Source organism: Gossypium raimondii, unplaced genomic scaffold (assembly GCF_025698545.1).
Source record: "Gossypium raimondii isolate GPD5lz unplaced genomic scaffold, ASM2569854v1 Contig00259, whole genome shotgun sequence".
Lineage (NCBI taxonomy): Eukaryota > Viridiplantae > Streptophyta > Magnoliopsida > Malvales > Malvaceae > Gossypium > Gossypium raimondii.
Window position 1 is genome coordinate 109,853 of NW_026291359.1, and position 20,646 is coordinate 130,498.

The 20,646-nt window shown below is 28.6% G+C and overlaps 1 pseudogene; it reads right to left on the bottom strand.

The window, feature by feature from the left end:
* Positions 1 to 7,197: 7,197 nt before the first annotated feature.
* Positions 7,198 to 10,838, bottom strand: LOC105761221 ((+)-delta-cadinene synthase isozyme A-like; annotated as a pseudogene).
* Between the last annotated feature and the right edge of the window lie 9,808 nt (positions 10,839 to 20,646).

The following is a 20,646-nucleotide window of genomic DNA, read 5'->3' on the forward strand; positions in this document are numbered from 1 at the left end:
TTTTTGTACTTAGTATCTTGATCTATAGAAATCCCTAAATTATGCAAATATCTCTTTTGAGCATAAAAGCAATTGACTCTAGGTAGATCAATTGATTTTTTTTGTTCTAATTAAAACCCCTATTATCACATTAACTCATGTTATGGATTCCCCTATTAGATTTGACTCAAACTCGGTAGATTTATGTCGTCCTATTTCTAGGATTACATGCAACTCTACTCAATTATGCAAGATCTACTCTTAAATAGGGTCTATTCAACCTCCGATTTTAAGCACGTCAAACATGGATAAATAATCTAGAAATATCAAACCAAGAATTAAGCTCACATAATTGAGAATAAGAAAAAAATATTTATTACGTAAAATAAAAATCAAAATGAGAATCCATCATAGATTTCATCCCCTAGGTATTTAGAAAATTAGTTCATGCCTAAAAATAAAAACATCCAATAGATAATATAACCAAAAGAAACAAAGAAAATCATGATAATCTCCTAATAAATCCATAAATTGGTTTTTTATGAGTAATATGTAGAAATAGCAAGTTGACATAAATTAACTTAATGAATTTTGAAAATAACATAACTTCACTTAATGAATTTAATGACTATCATTCGACCATGACTAAACTTTTAAAATTTAAAAAGTACAAAGACATAGTATAGAAACAGAGACATGTTTAACATGCATTTTTATCAACGATAGCATAAGACATGTTTATCATGTATTCAGTTTATTAGTACATAAACATGTTGTTCAAACAATTAGTATTTCAATAATACATGTAACAACACAATTTATTAGTAATTCAATCATACACAACATGTACTTAATCACATATCATGCATTCAAGAATTGATTAAACGAGTAATGATAGAAATTTATCGGCAATTCGGACATTGAAGGCATGTATAAATCACATAGCATACTTATTAGTAGTAATCCAATCAATCCATCATGGATTCTAGCATTAATCTTAAAATCAAGGGCTCAATTGAATAAAATAATAGAAAATAGAAAGAAGTGTAAATAGAACCTTGAACCTCTAAGGAGTACCCTAAACACTTAACTATCAAGTCTAACCATTTTCTTGATTATTTCTTACAATTAACCCCTAAATTTTGGGTGTTACATTAAGTCTTTACGAGGTGTTTTATGTATGGATATCCCTTGGATGCTAAGTAAAATAGTTCTTTACCAATTTTTTTTCTCACCCAAAATAACATGTTATTAAAATCCCAGAAATGGTACCTGTACAAGCCCAAATTTGCCCGGGGCCCAAAAACCCAACACACCCAAACCTCAGCCCAATTACAAACTTAGCCCAACAAGCAGAGACCAAAACCCTTACAACCAAATTAACCCAAACCAGGCCTACTACCCCAAGCCCAAAATCTACAGCCCAATATCCAAAAACCCTAGCCCACCATCAGCAAAAGCAAACAAGTAAACCTAACCCTAGGTGCGCCGTACCTAGGGCCTTCTCACCAGCTTTCTGCCGCCGCCACTGTCCCATCGCCGTTCACCTACTCTCTGCCACCACCGGCTCACCCCACTTGCGCCGCGCACGTCCCATCGTCCTCACCTGCTCTACCTGTAACACCCCTCACCTGTATACGTCGCCGTATTAGGGTTACGAGGCATTACCGAACAAACACAACCATTTTTTTAAAATCAAACTGATCACAAATATGAAAATTAAATTACTTTTGCATAGCTATTTATAATTTACAATCAAAATATAATCAACATCGTACTCAAACCTATACATGCCATAAGATTGAGTTCAAATATTTAACAAAATACCAAAAGTAGTCGATAGTATGATAGACTATGCTGATGATCCTCGAGCTCGTAACGCGTCTCCAAAATCTATAGGAATAGATAGACAAAGATAACCAAAGTAAGCTTTTATAGCTTAGTAAGTCTATAGCGTATCTAAAAATACATATAAAAGAATCACATAATTATTTAAGTAAATTTATCAAAATCACAAATATCAAATATAATTACTAACCAAACATTTCTATATTAAGTCATTTCGTTTAAATCTAAAAGAATGTATATTTAACTACTATACATAAGCGGACAAAGGTATATACATTACATGCATAAAATCAAATTACTAACATAATCATTATCGCATATCTGATTTCTAGAGTACTTGTTGTTCGTACTTCATCGGATTCATTTATATATAATTGTTCAATTACATATACCAAAAGCATAATTTTATACTTATAAACTATAAAGGCCGAATGCACATATTCACTTATACCCACCTATGCCAAATGCATACATATATACACTTATATCTAACTATGCCAAATGCATACAAATATATATATCCACCTATGCCGAATGCCTACATATGCACACATAAATATCCAACAATTTTCATGACATCCGAGATATATATATATATATATACATACTCACTAATCACAAAGATTCGAACAATTATATACTCATCAACATCTTGAAACAATGTTCATACATTCATCCATTTCATATAAAATCATATCTATATTTATACCAAATGCTTAGAATCACTTAATTCATCATATTCGGAACACCGGCACTTAGCCTGCTAGGCTTATAGCCTGATTCAGATCACCGGCACTTAGCCTGCTAGGTTTATAACCTGATTCAATTCACCAATTCCAAACTTGAAAATTCAATGATTCAACCGAATACATTTATATATATATATATTTTTTTGAGTCTATCATATACATATATAATTACGTACTCATAATCAAAGCATGAATTTATATTTGTATACTCATACATATTCGAATCTAATATATATACATCCATAATTTCATTCCCAAATCCATATAAGGTATCATACATGTATATGCAAGCTTGTTCGATCCACATACATATATATATATATATATATATATATATTACACATATATATATTAGCACATTATATAATCACAACCATAACATTTGAACTTTTAATTGAATCCAAAATTTATACTTTTATATACATACCTATTCGAACATCACATGTATATGTATGAAATTCACACATCAACTAACATAAATTTTATACTTGTAATTATAACTCATTAATTATAAAATAAATATACTTATATATATATATTGATTTGATAACATGAATTTTTGCTAACAGACTTACCTCGGACAGTGAAAAATTGAAATCGGATAATTAGTCGACGATTTTGGTTTTTCCCCGATCTAGCTCCGATTTCTTTGGTTCTTGATCTAAACATATTCAAAATGAGCTAGTTTAAATATTATTAACTTCAATTTAATCCAAAACACATAAATGGAAAATTACAAATTTGCCCTAACATTTTACATTTTTCACAATTTAGTCCGAATTACACAAAACACAAAACATTCAAATTTTGACTATACTATGGTTAGGCCGAAACTTCATTATACTCATACAAGTCCATGCATTTCATTTATTTCGTATTTTAGTCCCTCAAAATTTATTTTCACAATTTAGCCCTAAATACTCAAATTCATAAAAAATCCCAAGACAAAACATGTTAATCTAACACATATATTTCATATTTCATCAACTAACATCATAAAACTCAAACATCCATCAATGGCACATTTCAAAATCATCATCAATTCACAAAATTTAAGCATGGGTTTTGAAGAACACAAAACAACGATATCAAAACGTAAAAATTATCAAAACCGAACAAAGAACTAACCTTAATTAAAATTTAAAATGGCCGAATGTAGCTAGGTTCTTCTTTCTTTTTCTTTTGTTTAGTTTCGGTCATAAAGATGAAGAAGAAATAAAATAAAATGATGATGGCTTATAATATTTTTATTATAACATAATAATATAATATACATAATTATAACCTTTATAATTAATATTAATAATATAAAAACTATATGCTATCACTTAATGCCGTCCACTAGCATTTAAATGAATTAATTGCCACATAAGACCTCCATATTAAAAGAACATCCACTATTCAGTCCTGTTAAAAATGACCACAAAATTTTTTATTTTACGCGATTTAATCTTTTTTTTAATCGGACACTCAAACGACGAAATTAAATCATGAAATTTTCACACAAGTAAATTCACACATAAAAATTATAGAAAATAATATTAAAATATTTTTAGGACTCGGATTTGTGGTCCCGAAACCACTATTCCGATTAGGGTCAAAACCGGGTTGTTACACTACCTGCAAACACGCAACATTAAGAAGCAAAATAGAGTAAAAATAGAAACAAGTTGCAACAATGGCTATATAAAGCCATTCAAAGATCTGTAAAGGGGTTCGGTCCCTCTTTCATGATTTGAAGAAATAAAAAGAGCAAAGAAAAAAAAATTCAAAAAAAAAACCTTTTTTGGTATAAGCTTTATTTTCCTTCTTATTTTTATTTTTCTCTTTATTTTCTTCCTTTCGAAACTATTCGTATTCTTTATTTTTATTTTTCTTCTATTTTTTTAAAAAAACTATACATATTTAACGTATAAACGTAATAAAAAGAGCAACAAAAAATACCTTTCTGAATTTTTTGGCCACCGTGTACGGTGGCCGGCGCGACGGCGTCGACGGCGGCTCTCCTCGCCGGATTCCAGGCCAGACATTTGAGAGGGGAGGGGTTTTTTTGAGAGAAAATCAGTTTTTTTTTAAAAGAGAGAAGGCAGAAAATGAAGTTTTAAGAAAAAATTGATTTATATAGGCATTTAAAACGGCGTCGTTTAGGGCATGCCTCTCAGGCACCAAAACGACGCCGTTTTGGCTTTAAACCCGATCCAACCGACCCGACCCACTCCAGGATCCGCGTGTTTTTTCTGTCATGGGATATTTGCGCCTTTGGCCCCTCTGCATTTTCGATTTGTTTCGATTTTGTCCTTTTGCTTATTTATCTATTTTATAAATTTGGCCCTGTTGTTTTGTCCGATTTTTAATCAGGTCCCTGACCTATCTTCGCGCAGAAAAACGGACACGTGTCCAGATTTAGTTTTTTTACCCATTTGGTCCTTAGACTTTTGCGTTTTCTTTGTTTTAACCCTCATTTATTTATTTTGTTGTAATTTTACTTTTAAACTTCGTTTTATTATGATTTGGTCCTTAATTTGCTAATTTCTTTTAATCCAATATTTTGGTTATTTACTTATTTGGTTTAAATTTATATATATATTATTATTTTATATATTATTATATATGTTAAACTGTTTAATATTATTAATTTCAAATTGTTTCATACATTTTATAATATGTATATACACGTACATACTTTTTATTTATTATAGATATATTTTTTTATATTTCATATTTTTATATACATATGTATACGTATAAATATCCATATTTTAATTCATATACATATATATGTACATATACATACTTATATATTTTATATATATATATATTATAATTTGTTTACGTATCTATATATATCTATATATGCATTTTACTTTCATAAACATATTAATATATACTTATATATTTTATATACTTTATAATTTTAATACATGTATATATACATACTTATATATCTTTTATGTTTTATAATTTATTCATTTTCTTTATTCAGTTATTTATTTACGTCATTATTATTATTTTAAAAATGTTTTAATTTTATTTGCTTTATACATTTGTTATTTTACATGATATTGATTTGTTCTTTTATTTATTTTATTTTTGTCGCTATTCCTCGTATTATTATTTTACTTACATCATTATCATCGTTATTCCATTACACCCATTTTTATTTAGATTTCGAAAAAGAAATTTTAGAAATAAGTAATATTCGGTATTTTGGATCTTCGAGAGAATCGAGCCCTAACGTATTGGGTTTCGACTTTCTTCGTTGAACTTAAATAATCGAGATTACTCTTTTAAAAATGATAAAAAGCTCGTTATCGAGAATTCAATATGTTATGTCTTAACGCATTGGATGTGACACGTTGTTTTCTCGAAACGAGGATTTTTCGAAATAAATGTAATATTCAATGTTTAATATTTTGATAAATTGTGCCCTAACGTATTGGGTTGCGATTTCTTCATTTGATTTAAACAATTGAATATTCTTTTAAACTTTATTACACAAATCTTTTCAAACTCAAGTTTTAAACGATATCGGAAATTAAAAAAGGATCGTGTCCTAATTTACTGGTCGTGATCCCTTTTTATCCAAGATAGTTAAATATCTTTTGATCAAGCATTTTCATTCGCGTATCGGGAATTCGAGACATTGTGTCCTAACTTACTGGATAGGATTCTCTTTCTCGAATAACGTGAAACATGCCCTTTTCCTGAAAATTTTCAACGTTTTAATACAAGGATCGTATTTTTAAAATTCTCCAAAGTTCTCAATTTTCGACATTAAGACATTAAGTAATCAACTAGGTACCAATTTTGGGCGTATCGAGGGTGCTAATCCTTCCTTGTGCGCAACCGACTCCCGAACCTGTTTTCTGAATTTCTTGGACCAAACTTGTTGTTTTAAATAAATCAAATCGTTTATTAAAAACAACAACTTTTTGAGGTGATCCAATCACACCTCATAAAAAAAGGATTGGTGGCGACTCCCGTTTCATTTTTCAAAACCCAAGTCGACCCCGTTTTTCAATCCAAAAAAATGGTGTCAACGGTACCTAACCAATACGTTAGTGATAGACAAAGCAAGACGAACTCCTCACACACCCAAAACTTAGAATAAAAGAACACGACTACACAATAAGTCCCTAACAAGACATCATCCCCAAGCCAAACACGATAACAAGCAAAACCCAAACCATAACAACCATACAAAATCGTAACAATCTCTTAAGCAATCACATGTTGCTATACTGTAAGTGAAGGCTCATTCACCATCATTATACTGTAAGCATTATCCCTTTGTAACACAATAACACAACTACCACTCACGATTCCTTGCAGTAAAACCTCATAAAAAAAATCATTTGAGACCAAATCAGAACTGCACCAAAAGAACAACCATAAAACCCATTTAAATAACAATGCCTCGATTCATTCACCAACCCTGAAGTCTCAAGAAATCATGAGATTGATATAACACCTTAAACATAATATGACGTGTAAAAGTGATACAAACATACATATGAATTATTGAGACGGTAGGATTTAAATAACTTCTTAAACACAATATAACATATAAAAGCAACATAAACAGGAAATGGATCGCTAGATGATATAGATTCTTAATTACTCAATAAGAGATTGAGATTGGATCAATAAGCAAAGAAGTTATCCCTTCTTTTGTATTTTTCCCAACATGTGTGTACTCATCTCCATTCTTGTAAATGAACTCGGTGACCCTTGTAAAATTGAGTATTCGTGTAAGAACTGGCCTTGGAACAACTTTGGATATCTCACTAAATATCAATTCCTGGTTTATATCTTTCCAAGCATTCTCGACTCTCTTCTTCAATTCACTACATGCTTCTTCTTTTAAAACCGCATGTTCTCTCATGTAGCATTCAACAGCCGATGCAGAGTGTCCTCTCTCTTGCTCAAACTATATATTTATATTAGTTTTATTCATCAAACATAAGTTATTGAAAATACTCTTTGAAAAATTCGAAAAAAAAGATACCTTGTATGAAGTAACATCATTCATGAGACGAATAGCAATGGAAGAAGCATCAATGATTTTAGGATTGTTAGATGCCCAATTAAAAATCTCAGGCGTTACAAAATCTTCCATTTCAACAAAAGATGTGACAGTTAACATGATATAACCAGCAGATAAAACTCCGTTCCTCATATACTCCTCCATTGTTGGTACGTAATTTTGATTGTACCATTTGGCATCGACAAAAAATGATTCACACAATTGTTTAAACTATAAAAAAGAAAGAAAAAAAAGCGATTTGGGGATAATAAATTTTCAAGTTATAATCTTTCAAATATAATTTTTTTATAAAATAGAATATACTCATGTTAAACATATATCTATATTTAGGGATAATAAAATAACCCAAATCCATGTGATGCAACCCTATAAAACATATTTTCTTTCTATAAAAATTGAATTGGGAGACAAGCAAAACAGGTTTTAATTAAAATTTTAGAGTTTCCGCAGTGATAAGGTTTTGATTAAACTTGCATAGTCGTCTTATCTTTAAAAACTACCAAAATATCTTTTTAAATTTCATTACTAATTTTATATATTTTAATTATAATTTTTAAAACTTCTATAAGATTTTATAAGATTTTAATTTTTTAGTTAGATATTTTAATCTTTTATATGATTTTATAATATGCATTTTATTTGAATTGTAAAAAGTAATACAACATAAAAATTATTTAATATTTTTGGGGTGAGTTGGGTATAGTTGAGAAACAATTTTTTTTATTGGATATAAAATTTCAAATAAAATTATGGATATCTGAGATGGTTTACTCCTATTACAAGAAAGGGTGCATGATAGAGGATAGAGCTTTGGTTCTAAATGATTGCTTAGAAGTGATAAAGTTATCCAAGAAAGTTCTTCTACGTCTTTGAATTCGGCTTTGCTTCGATGAATTCATCAGGTGCTACAGAGTAGAGATCATTGGGCGATAAACTATATGAATTCATCAGGTGCTACAGATTAGAGATCATTGGGCGATAAACTATCTATTTAAGGAGAGTAATCAAGCCGCAGATCTTATAGCCAAAATGTCTTCTAATGGGAAGGAAGATATGCAAGTGGTTGAAGATGTGCCAAGGGAGTTAATTGACGCTCTTGGCTAAGATAAGATTTCTGAATCTTTGCTCATTTTAATTTAATATAATTATCTTATGTTATTATTGAAAAAAAAATGAAATAAAATTATGTTTGAGGTATAGAAATTGGATGGGGTTGAGATGAATAGTCCCACTACGCCTCGCTGCACTACGACTTGCCTCATTGCCAGTCTTACTTATATTTGACACTTCCCTCATATAATATATGAGAAAAGGGTTACTAATTTTTACTACTTAAGTAAAATCATTTAAAAGATGAGATAGGATACAAACATACCACATCTTTCGCATATTTGATACAATATGATTTTCCTTGCTTAATCACTGTCTCCTCCTTTTCTCTATAATAATCTAATAATGGTTTGTAAAATGATTTCATTTATTTTGAGAGTTGATCTATATAATCAACATCCCACCTAAAAAATCAATTAGAGAAAAATTCAAAATCAAACCTATTATATATGATTACATGAACGAATTAAATCAATTTTTAAATTTAAAATTGAATCGTGTGTAAATATATAAGTTGCTAACCTCTAAATTGCATTCGTGAGGAGTTGAAGTTCTTCAAATGTACCATATGCGTCAGATATGTCATCCATTATTGATGCAATGACCATTGTTTTCACTAATATCTCCCTAGCAAAAGAGTATTGTGGCTCAAAATAGACTCCCAATATTCAAAAGTAACTTTCTACCAATCTATCTCGAACAAAAGGTAGTTTTGTAGTTAAGTCTAAACCTTTCTTCCAACTGAAACAAAACCCACATTAGCCTAACTATGTACAGTTCATTATTAGGCATCAATTAGTCCTTTTAAATTAGGATAAACAATTAATGTTGAATGTTGAAGGAGTAATATATTGCCTTGAGATCTTGCTTAGCTCTTCCTTGTGTGAAATTTGTAACAAGTTGAAATCCAACTCTGCAAACTTCAACAGCGTTTTGTTATGTGAAGCATCGCCTTGGTAAATGGAAATGAATCGCTTAGCCTCCAACCTTGGCAAGCCCTTGCGGATGGATTGGTATAGAGCATGGGAGACTAAGGCTGAAAGGGGATATTCGATAGTGCCAGAAGCTTTGGCTAAACCTAGATGAGTGGTAGTGAAACCAAGCGCTTCTTCAAGTATATCTTCCCCATGCACACGTAAATGTGAAGCTTCATATAATTCGAGTAAGCCTTTCACATCACTTGTTAAGGACATGTTAAAGTTTCCATCATCATCTTTGAACTTGTGGAACCATTCTAATCAACCCAATAAAATATTATTATATTAATCATTGTAATATAGAAAAATTAAATCTAATATGGATCTCGATCTAGAGTATTGGATTGATTATTTATTTGTGTTATATTATAGAGTGAAAATTTCAAAAAATTTATTTTATTTTTTAATAATTTTGATTAGGTTGGATCATCTATTCAAGTTACTGGTGAAGGAGCTGGACAATTTTGTTGAATCAAAATAGTTATATTATTTTGTTGACCCTAATTAGCAGTCAAAACAATAAAAAAACAAGATTTGACGTGAAAAACGGGAAGGAAAATGGACTCACCACAAGGAACACCCAATCCGTTCTCTCTAAGCAATCGAAATTGAAGAGAAGTAGTCTCGGGAGTTTGGTCATCCTTATAGTCATGCTCATAAATATTGAGCAATACTTCCTCTATCTCTCTTTCAAAATGGTAACTCACACCCAACCGTTTGATTGTATCAATTAAACGCAATTTGTAGAGCAACTCATCATCCATCACTACCTTAATCATCCTCCTTACTTCTTCTTTCAGTTCTTCATGTTGTAGTTTAGTTTTAGCATCAACGTTCTGCAAAATTGTAATGTAGTACAATACGAAATCAATATAAACACGAAAACATATTTGCTCATGTGCAAACACTTGTATATATGTGATTTAAGCTAAACAATATACTAACGACTGATATTTACTTGTGTGCAAACACACGTATGTATCTAAACTCTTTACCGTTGTTGGAGATGAAAGGAAAATATCCCCCCAAACGCTAGGATGAAACTTGGCTGTGGGACGCTTCGGGTTGGACATGGATCCATGAGTTGAAGAAGGAAGCTTTGATGAAGACATTTTGTTAGATAGTAATTCTGTATGTTGGAAACACTACGAAATGAGATGAATTGGTGTGAGGCAAAGAGCTCCTGTGTTGAACTATTTATATAACTTTCTCAGCATGACATCTTGAAATTGAACACTAGGTTCCGGTAAAAATCAATTGGCATAATGCCTTATTAATTACTTTTTTTTAAAAGATCAAAAAAAAAAAAAAGAAAAAAAGAAGAGAAAGTTGTTAATATTATTTTAAAAAATTGTAAAACTTAGAAATATATTATAATTTTTAAAAAAAATTCAAAATAATAAAAAATAATTAATGATTTATTTGACTTTCATGAATATGTCCACGTTAGCAAAGTTAATGTTTGTTAAGGTCAGAATGACATCATAGGAACCTCAGATTAATAGCTCGTTTTTCGTTATTGTTATTTTGGGACTGTAATTGTAGGGCCCAATTTTTGACCCAGTGCCCAATTACAAAAACAAATCCCAATAACAGACCCAAAAACAAACTCGAAGCCCAATAGGCCCATTACAAACCAACCCTCACAAAGACCTAGCCCAATAGACCCAACCCACCTAAACACTAACCCGAAACCCAATAAGCCCATTTACCTAAACCCAAATCAGGCCTAAAACAATTAGTCAAATTAGGGTTTCAGCTTTTTTTGAAACCCTAGCGCCGCAGCCGCCGCTACCTCTTTTGACCCCTGCTCTTCTGCTGCCTGCCGCCACCTACTCCGTCGCTCACCTGCCATGCCCACTTGTGCCTGCACCTGAAGTGACAAGAATATTAAAAAATGAAGCTTGTATGTTCGATTATAAAGCCATTTTTAAACAGATTGTAAAAAAGGGGAAATCGGTTGAAAAAGCGATCTTTACATCTGTAATGGGGGTCCTTTTTTTTCTCTTCTTTTTGGAACAAGTTTCAGTGAATCAAAAACAGATCGAAAGGTTTAAATTTTAGCCCGTTTATTACCTGCTTCTCTATTTTATTTTCACTTATTTATGTTTTACAAATATATTTTAACAAAAAAAATATAAAAAATACAGAGAGGGGTTAGGTTTTACCTATTTTGGGGGCGGTGAAGAGAAAACCGAAAGGTTTTGGCGGTGAAGAGAAAACTGAAAGGTTTTTCTCATTTTCGACCTGATCAGCTGAGATCTTGGCGCTAATAGCCTCAAAATCGGACTCCTCGTGAAAAGGGCGCTTAAAAGGGCATTTTTATTTTGGCGACGGCCGGAGCCTCACCAGACCCAGGGCCAGAGTTCGGAAAGGGGAGAGAGGGCTTGAGAGATTTTTTTTGTTTTTTTGGAAGAAAGGGTGAAAAATGAGGAATTCTAAAAATTTTTTAGCTTTTATAGCCTATATGAAACGACGTCGTTTTGGCTCAACCCGCTTGTCGACTCGACCCGCTTGCCTAGGATCTGCGTGTTTTTATGCGGAGGGGTAAATTGTGCTTTTAGCCCCTCCGTTTTTTAATGTTCTCTCAATCAATTTTTTTATATTTTTAAATCTGCCCTTCAGTTTTATTGCGATTTTCCATTCCAGAACGTCGTCATTTTGGAGAAAAGGGATAATTCCCATTCTGGTCCCTCCGTGTTGTGCACGCGTTCAGGAAGATCCCCCTTTTATTTTATTTACAGATTTGCCCCAAAGTTCTGTTTTTAATTCAAATTGGTCCTTTTTTTGTTATTTTGTCATTTTATTAATTGATTTAGGTTTTTTTATATTTTTTTATTCCTCATTATTATGCTATTATCTTTGTATTATTATTATTATTATTATTATTATTATTATTATTATTATTATTATTATTATTATATTTCCAATTTGTTTATTTATCTAGTTTAAATACTATTAATCTTATTATTATTTATTCATTTATACCTTTAATATTTTAGATTTAAATATATGTATACATACCTTTTATATACATACGTACTCATAAATATATTTCTTATGTATTTTTAATTAATATACCTATTTTAATACATATATGTACATATATACGCTTGCACATTTTGCATTTCTTAATTTTAAATACATACATACATATATTCTTCGTATCTTATAACTTTATATATATACATGCTTACATATTTTTATATTTCATTATTTTAAAATATATACACATACATGTATGTCTTTTTACCCTTTTTATTCTCTTCATTTGTTTATTTACTTGATATTGTGCATACATGATTAATTCGTTTTATTTATTTTTGTCGCTATTGCTCGTATTATTTATGCTTATGTCATCGTATTTGTTTTTCTTTTGTTACGCATATTAACCTCGTGTTTCATTTCTACTATTCCAAGTTAGATCAATTTATCTCGACGTATAAGTTTCGACTTTCAAATAAGTAAAATTTCGTGTTTAGATTCGAGAGAATTGAACCCTAACGTATTGGGTTCTAATTTTCTTCATTAAATCTAAATAATCGAGAATGTTCTTTAATAAAAAAAATCATAAAAAGCTCATTATCGGGAATTCAATACGTTGTGTCCTAACGCATTGGATATGACACGTAGTTTTCTCGAAATGAGGATTTTTTTTAAAAAAAATAATAAAGGCAATATTCAATGTTTAGAATTTTGAGAAATTGTGCCCTAACGTATTGGGCTGCGATTTCTTCTTCTGACTTAAACAATTTAATATCCTTTTAAATTTTATTGCACGAGTTTTTTAGATAAGCTCATTCTTGAGGAGGTGAAATATCATGCCCTAACTCATTGGGTATGACATTTTTTCTCTCCGAAATGAGAGGATCTTAACATTTAATTTGATTTATACAAGCATTTTAACAAAGGATCGTATTTTGAATCTCTTTAAAGTTTTCAATCTTCGACACTAGAACATTAATTAATCAACTAGGTACCAATTTTGGGCGCTACGAGGGTGCTAATCTTTCCTCGTACGTAACCGACTCCCGAACCTATTTTTCTGAATTTTGTGGACCAAAATTGTTGTTTTAATAAAATTGTTTATTAAAAGCAACCACTTTTCAAGGTGGCCCAATCACACCTTATCAAAAAGGATTGGTGGCGACTCCCACATTCGATTTCATTTTTCAAAACCCAAGTCGACCCCTTTTTATCAAAAAAATGGTGTCAACAGTAATTATTAAGTATTTTTCTTGTTTTTATAACTTAGGTTTGAAATTGTTTAGCTTGTTTATTTTAAAGCATAAGATTTACCTAAACTATGATATTTGCATGCTTTTCGGTTTAGAAAGCTATCACCTTAAATATTTTTTGCTGCTTTATAAATACTTAAATGTTTTGATAAAAACTCTTTAAAACCCAGCTATTTTCTCAAAATTACACCTCAATAATATTGTAATGAATTGTTGATTAAAGTCAATTTAAATTAATGAATATTTTTTCTAAAAACAAAAGAGCAATTTTCATATGAATCCACTTGAGAAAAAAGTATGGCTTTACAAGACTACTTCGGTGATCGAATGTAATGCCTTCGACTTAGCCGAAAGTCCTAGACTGGGTTGGAGGTGTTACAGAATCACAAGTGAAGTGATAAATAATTTGCATTCAAATTTTAAGTTGACATTGACATTATTGTCAACGTAGGAGGATATGGGTTTAAGCGGGTTAAAGCGCGGTATCCTCCATTTTAAGGATTGGGAAGGGAGTATAGGTAATTCTAGACATTGTATCAAAATTTAAATTAGATTATAAATAAACAATGTTAAAATATTAAATGGCCATATAATCACCATTTAAATTACAATTTTAAGAAATGTTGCAAAATTATGTAAAAATTAGGCATAATGACTATTTTGCCTTCCAACTTTACAAAAAGAAAATGGTCATTTTGGTCATTTATTTAGTTTTTCACCTATTTTAGCCCTTAAACTTGACAAAATAAATGCAATGTTAACTTTTCCATTTATTTTGAGGTGATTTGATAGAAAAAATGCAAGTTCGAGAGTTAAAAAGAGGCGAAAAATTAAATGGAAGGTATTTTTTTTTGGGTAATGATGGAGTGCTAAATAAGTCCTTATACCAAATTAATTCAATCAAATAAAAATAGAACTAAACTGTAAACAAAATAATTTTTATATGTAATTGAATCACAATTAATGAAGTGATAAATAATTTGCATTCAAGTTTTAAGTAGACATTGACATTGTTGTTATTATAGAAGGACGTGAGTTCAAGCGGCGGAAATGTGTTATGTTATCCTCATTCCTTTAAAGGTTGATAAAGGACTACGGATAATTTTAGGCATTATATAAAATTTAAATTAAATTTTAAATAAACAATGTTAAAATATAAAATATCTATATAATCATCATTTAAATTAAAATTTTAAAACCATTGTAGGACTATGTAAGACTTAGGCATAGTGAATTTTTTTGCCCTCAAACTTTATAAAAAAAGTCATTTTGGTCCTTTATTTAATTTTTGTTTATTTTAGTTCTTAATTTTTTTTCAAATCAACCCAAAATGAATGGAAACTTTTATATTTGTTAACGTTGTTGATGAGACATATATGTGGATAATATGTCAGTATTTAATTAATTAAAAATCAAATAAACAAAACATTTTAAAAGTTATTTTAACTTTGTTACTTTTTAAATATATTTTAAGGTATAAAAATAAAGTTTTTTTTCTTTTATGAAACTTGGATTGAACGGTTCAAATTTTAACAACATTTGCAGCATTTGTGGCAAAATTTTTATGTTTAAAACGGTTTTTTTTACTTGAATATGAGTAGCAAAATTCATCATTACACCTATTTTTACTTAAATATGTTTTAAATTTTTTTCCAAATATGTTAGGGTAAAATATTTATATTTATAAATATGTTTTCAATAAAAATATTTTTTTCAAAATTTATTAAATTAAAATATATAAAAACTATTCAAAACCTTATAGAAATAAGTATCTTTAAATTTAAGCAAATTTATACATTACTTAAATAAAAATTTATTCTATAATTTTTAAAACTAATATTTTTTAAAACTTCATTATAAAAGGCATAAAATAATTAGATATTTTTAATTTATATACATAACGCAAATTAATATATATATATATATATATATATATTACAAAGCCTAAAACTAATGTTGATATAATTTTAAATAAAATGAAAATCATGTTTAATATTTTTAAAGGAAAATGCCTAAAACATTTCTTTTTACAGAACTACTTTTTCATTAAAAATTATATTAATTAAAACAGTTCAGAAAAATTTTAAATTAGTTTTTTTAATATCTCTAATAGTATATATATTATATATATTACATATCATATATCATAAGGTCTTAAAACTCAAATTTGATGTGTACAACTTATTTAATTATTTTTTAATAATTTTAAATAAATACATTTTAAAATTATAAGTCAAATTTGAAAAGGTTAGATTTTAAAATTTTATCTAAATTCTTTAGGTAAGAAAATAAAATATATAAAATTATTATAAAATAAATTATATTACCATAAATATAAACATTGTTTAATTATAATTATTATTTAATTTTTTATCATTGGATATTTAAAAACATCATCCTTATAATTTAATTTAAAATTTATTTATAATTATTTCATTAAATTTAAAAATTATCATAAAGTATGCATTATTTAATTATCATTGGATATTTTATCTAGTATTTTAATTTTTTAAATCACTTGATAGTCACATGAAAATAAAAATAACCTTAAAATTACTTATTAGGATTTTTTTTCTTAAAAGCACTTATTCAAAATCGTCAAGATAAAATAATTTCGTTTGTTGAAATATTTTTCTTAAAAACAATGTTAGCATTTTGATTGAAATGCTTAACAATTGTAACTATTTAGACTAACTAATAACATTATAAATGTAGATGGACTAAATTATGTCAAAAATTAAAGTATATAAATTAAATCTCAAGTTTCAGAATAGTCTCTAAGACTCTTAGAATATTCCAATCATATAAAACTATATAATGTTTTATCTGAAAAATATAAGGACAAAATTATGTTAAAGATTAAAGTATATAGATTAAATCTCAAATTTAAACCTATTAAAGGGACTGGAATTAAAATTAACTATTTTATAAAATGCAAATGCATAGTAAAAATGTTGCAGTTAGGATCTGCTATTACAATGGGTATACTGGACGGAACCTACTATCGTTGTGGGTACACACCAACATTTAATAGCAGATATATTTCGATTCTTCCTCCTATCATATCAGCACCTATGCAATGCATTACAATCAATTTGTAAATATTAGGCATAATGACTTTTAATCCTATACTTTCAGAATATTACAATAACTCTCTAAATATTAGGCATAATGACTTTTTTCCCCTCCAACTTTATAAAAAAATTATTTTAGCTTTCCATTTAATTTTTAGCTTCCTTTAGCCCTTGAAATTTGTCAAATCACCCAAAAATGAACGGAAAAGTTAGCATTTGTGAACTTTGATAATGTGACAAACAAATGAATTGTCATGTGGATGATATGTTAACATTTAATTAATTTTTTAAATTTAAAAATTATTATACTATTTCAATAATTTTTATTTTTAAAAAATTAAAATTTTTGAAATTTTAAAATTTTAAAATTAATTAAATGCTGACTTGTCATTCATGTGGCAATCCATATGTATTCCATGTCTACAAAGTTTTAAAAAATGTCAATTTTTCTATTTATTTTGGGGTGATTTGACAAAATAACACAAGCTTGAGGCTAAAAAAGGCGAAAAATTAAATGAAGGGTTAAAAAATGATTTTGTCCTTTTAGCTCTTTTTTTTTTTCTTTTGAATCACTTTGATTCCTCAACCTTTAAAATGTGAAATTGCTTTCTTTTGTTTGGATGGAAAAATTGATTGAACTGCTCAAATTTTAACGACATTTGTAACTTGTGTGGTAATTCATATATACTTTATTATAACATAGATAAATTTTTCTAAAAATTTAAGAACTTTTTTTGAAATTTTATGAATTATATGTGAATTACCATGCAGTGGTCATATTAATATTATTAAAACTTTAACAATTAGTTTAGTGTTTCCATTTAAAAGAAAACAAATTGACTAAAATTTAAATGTCGAAGGTAAAAAAGATCCAAAAGAAAAAGGAGAATATGTTTGTTATTATGCTTATTTTTACTTGAATATGTTTAAAGCATTTTTTCAAATCTGTTAAGGGAAAAATATTTATATTTATAAATATGTTTTCAATAAAAATATGTTTTTTCAGAATTTTTAAAGCTAAAAATATATAAACTAAATTCTAAACCATATAAAAATAATGACCTTTAAATTTTAGCAATATTATAAATTACTTGAATAAAAAAATTATTCTATAATTTTTAAAAATTCATTATAAAAAATAATTAGATATTTTTTCATTCATATACACAATCAGGCATCGCAAATAAACAAACTAATATATATTACAAGGCGTAAGATTAATAAGACTATCACCTTTAACTTTCAAATACAGTTGTGTATATCAATCAATTTCTCAGGTCTATTCACGAATATGACAGTCTCAGATTTCAAACCATATATGGGAGTTCCCACAAACTCCCACCATTAGCACTCTAAATATACGTGGATTTATCACATTTGGTTTACAGTTTAAGTGCAGGTGAAATCTATTAGTGTATATGGAAATGCAATCCTTTGTAGATAACAACTATCAAAGGGCTTGTAAAAGCACAGTAAAAACATCACATTTAGGATTTGCTATCACTGTGGGTATACTGCAAGACCATTGCAAATGGAATAATCTACTATCACTGTGGCTATACAACAACGTTTAATTGCAGATATACTACCAATTCTTCCTCCGATCATATCAACCCATCCATGCAATGCATTACAATAGATTCCAAACATCCAAAACATTTCAATACTCTACCTCATAACAAGTCAGTAGCAATCATGAATATAGTAATCATTCAATATATCAACAATTTAGGGCATACGATTTATTTCATCAGACATTTATATACATAACACAGATTATTCACGAATCAAAAAATCATCCGGGAACGACTAAAAACCATATAAATTTGCCCAATCGGGGACCTAATTTCCTAATCTAGTTCTCTAAATAGAATTCAAACCTATTTAGGGACTGGTTTGAATGAAATATTAAAATTTATGACAAAATTGTAAGTTTTAAACCTTAGGAACCACACCGCGTGTGCGGTTCGAACAAGTGAGCTGCAGGTGAGTCACGCGACCATGTGGGATGGCTGTGTGTGGGGTCTCAGATCGTGTGAAAGACAAAGGTGCAAGGGATTTCAGGGAGACATGGTCGTGTATGTGACTGTGTGGACTGGGCAGATTCAAATTTAACTCGGTTTAGTCATAAAAGAACACACATATGACTTTTTGAGGTCTCGAGCGATGATTCTTCATTCAAACTTGATCTAATGATCACCTACAATGGGTCTTCCAATCAATCCAAAACGCTAAGATTAATGACAACGTTCAAGATTTATCGTCTAATCAAAATTTTTTAAGTTAATTCGTATTCGATGTGAAAGATCGACAAGAACGAGATGTATTCCAGATCTCAAGGGTTTAACGAAATTAGGTATGAGAATACTTACTATTCTTGACATGATTGAAACAAAATTGATGGCATTACAACGATTAGGTATGAAAATTGAATCGATTGAAACTTGATTTAATCTCGAGATGATATGTTACGAAAACTATGTAAATATTCAGCATAATGACTTTTAACCTTACACTTTCATGATATTACAAAAACTATATAAATATTAGTCGTAATGACTTTTTCCCCTCCAAATGTATAAAAAAATATTTTAGCTTTCCATTTAATTTTTAGCTTCCTTTAGTCCGTGAAATTTGTTAGAGCACCCAAAAATGGATGAAAAAGTTAGCAGTGAACTTTGAAAATGTGACAAACACATAAATTGTCATGTAGATGATATGTCAACATTTAATTAATTTTTTAAATTTAAAAAATATTATACTATTTCAATAAATTTAATGATTTTTTTATTTTTTAAAAATAATTTTTTTGAATTTTAAATTTTAAAATTAATTAAATGTTGACGTGACATTCACGTGGTAGTCCATATGCATTCCATGTCTATAAAGTTAAAAAAGTTAACTTTTCTATTCATTTTGGGGTGATCGACAAAATAAAAAAGATAAAAATTAAATGAAGGGTTAAAAATAATTTTCTTGTCAAGTTGGAGGCCAAATAAATTATTATGTTTATAAAGTAAATATGTTTTAAATTAGAACACCTTAAAATTTTAAATATATAATTTATAGATAATTTTATAAATTGTTTTTTCAATTTACAATTGTTTAAAAGAGGTTTTAAACTGTTAAAAAATTTAAATTTGTTTCAATTAAAAATGTAAAACCTTTAATATAATTTTAAATAATCAAAACATTTTAAAAGTTATTTTAACTTAATTTTAAAAATATTTTTAAAACATAAAGATAATTTTTTTCCTTTTGGATCACTTTATCCTCAATCTTTAAAATATCAAATTGCTTTCCTTTGAATGGAAAAGTGATGAAATTGTTAATATTTTAACGGTATTCATAACTTGTGTGACAATTTACAAACACTTCATTTAAACATAAATAACAATATTTATGACTGACATTTTTTTCATTTCTTTATTTTACATATATTTTTTCCACTTTTTATTGTATAAAATTTGTTTTGGCCAAGAAAAAGAATTCGTGGAATATGTTAGTGTTAGTATTGTCATATTGCATTTAAAGTATTATATAAATTTATAACTTCAAAAAGAAAAGAAAAAAAAAACTTTAAGAAACTGAAATCAATATCAAGCTAGTCATCGAAAAATGTCA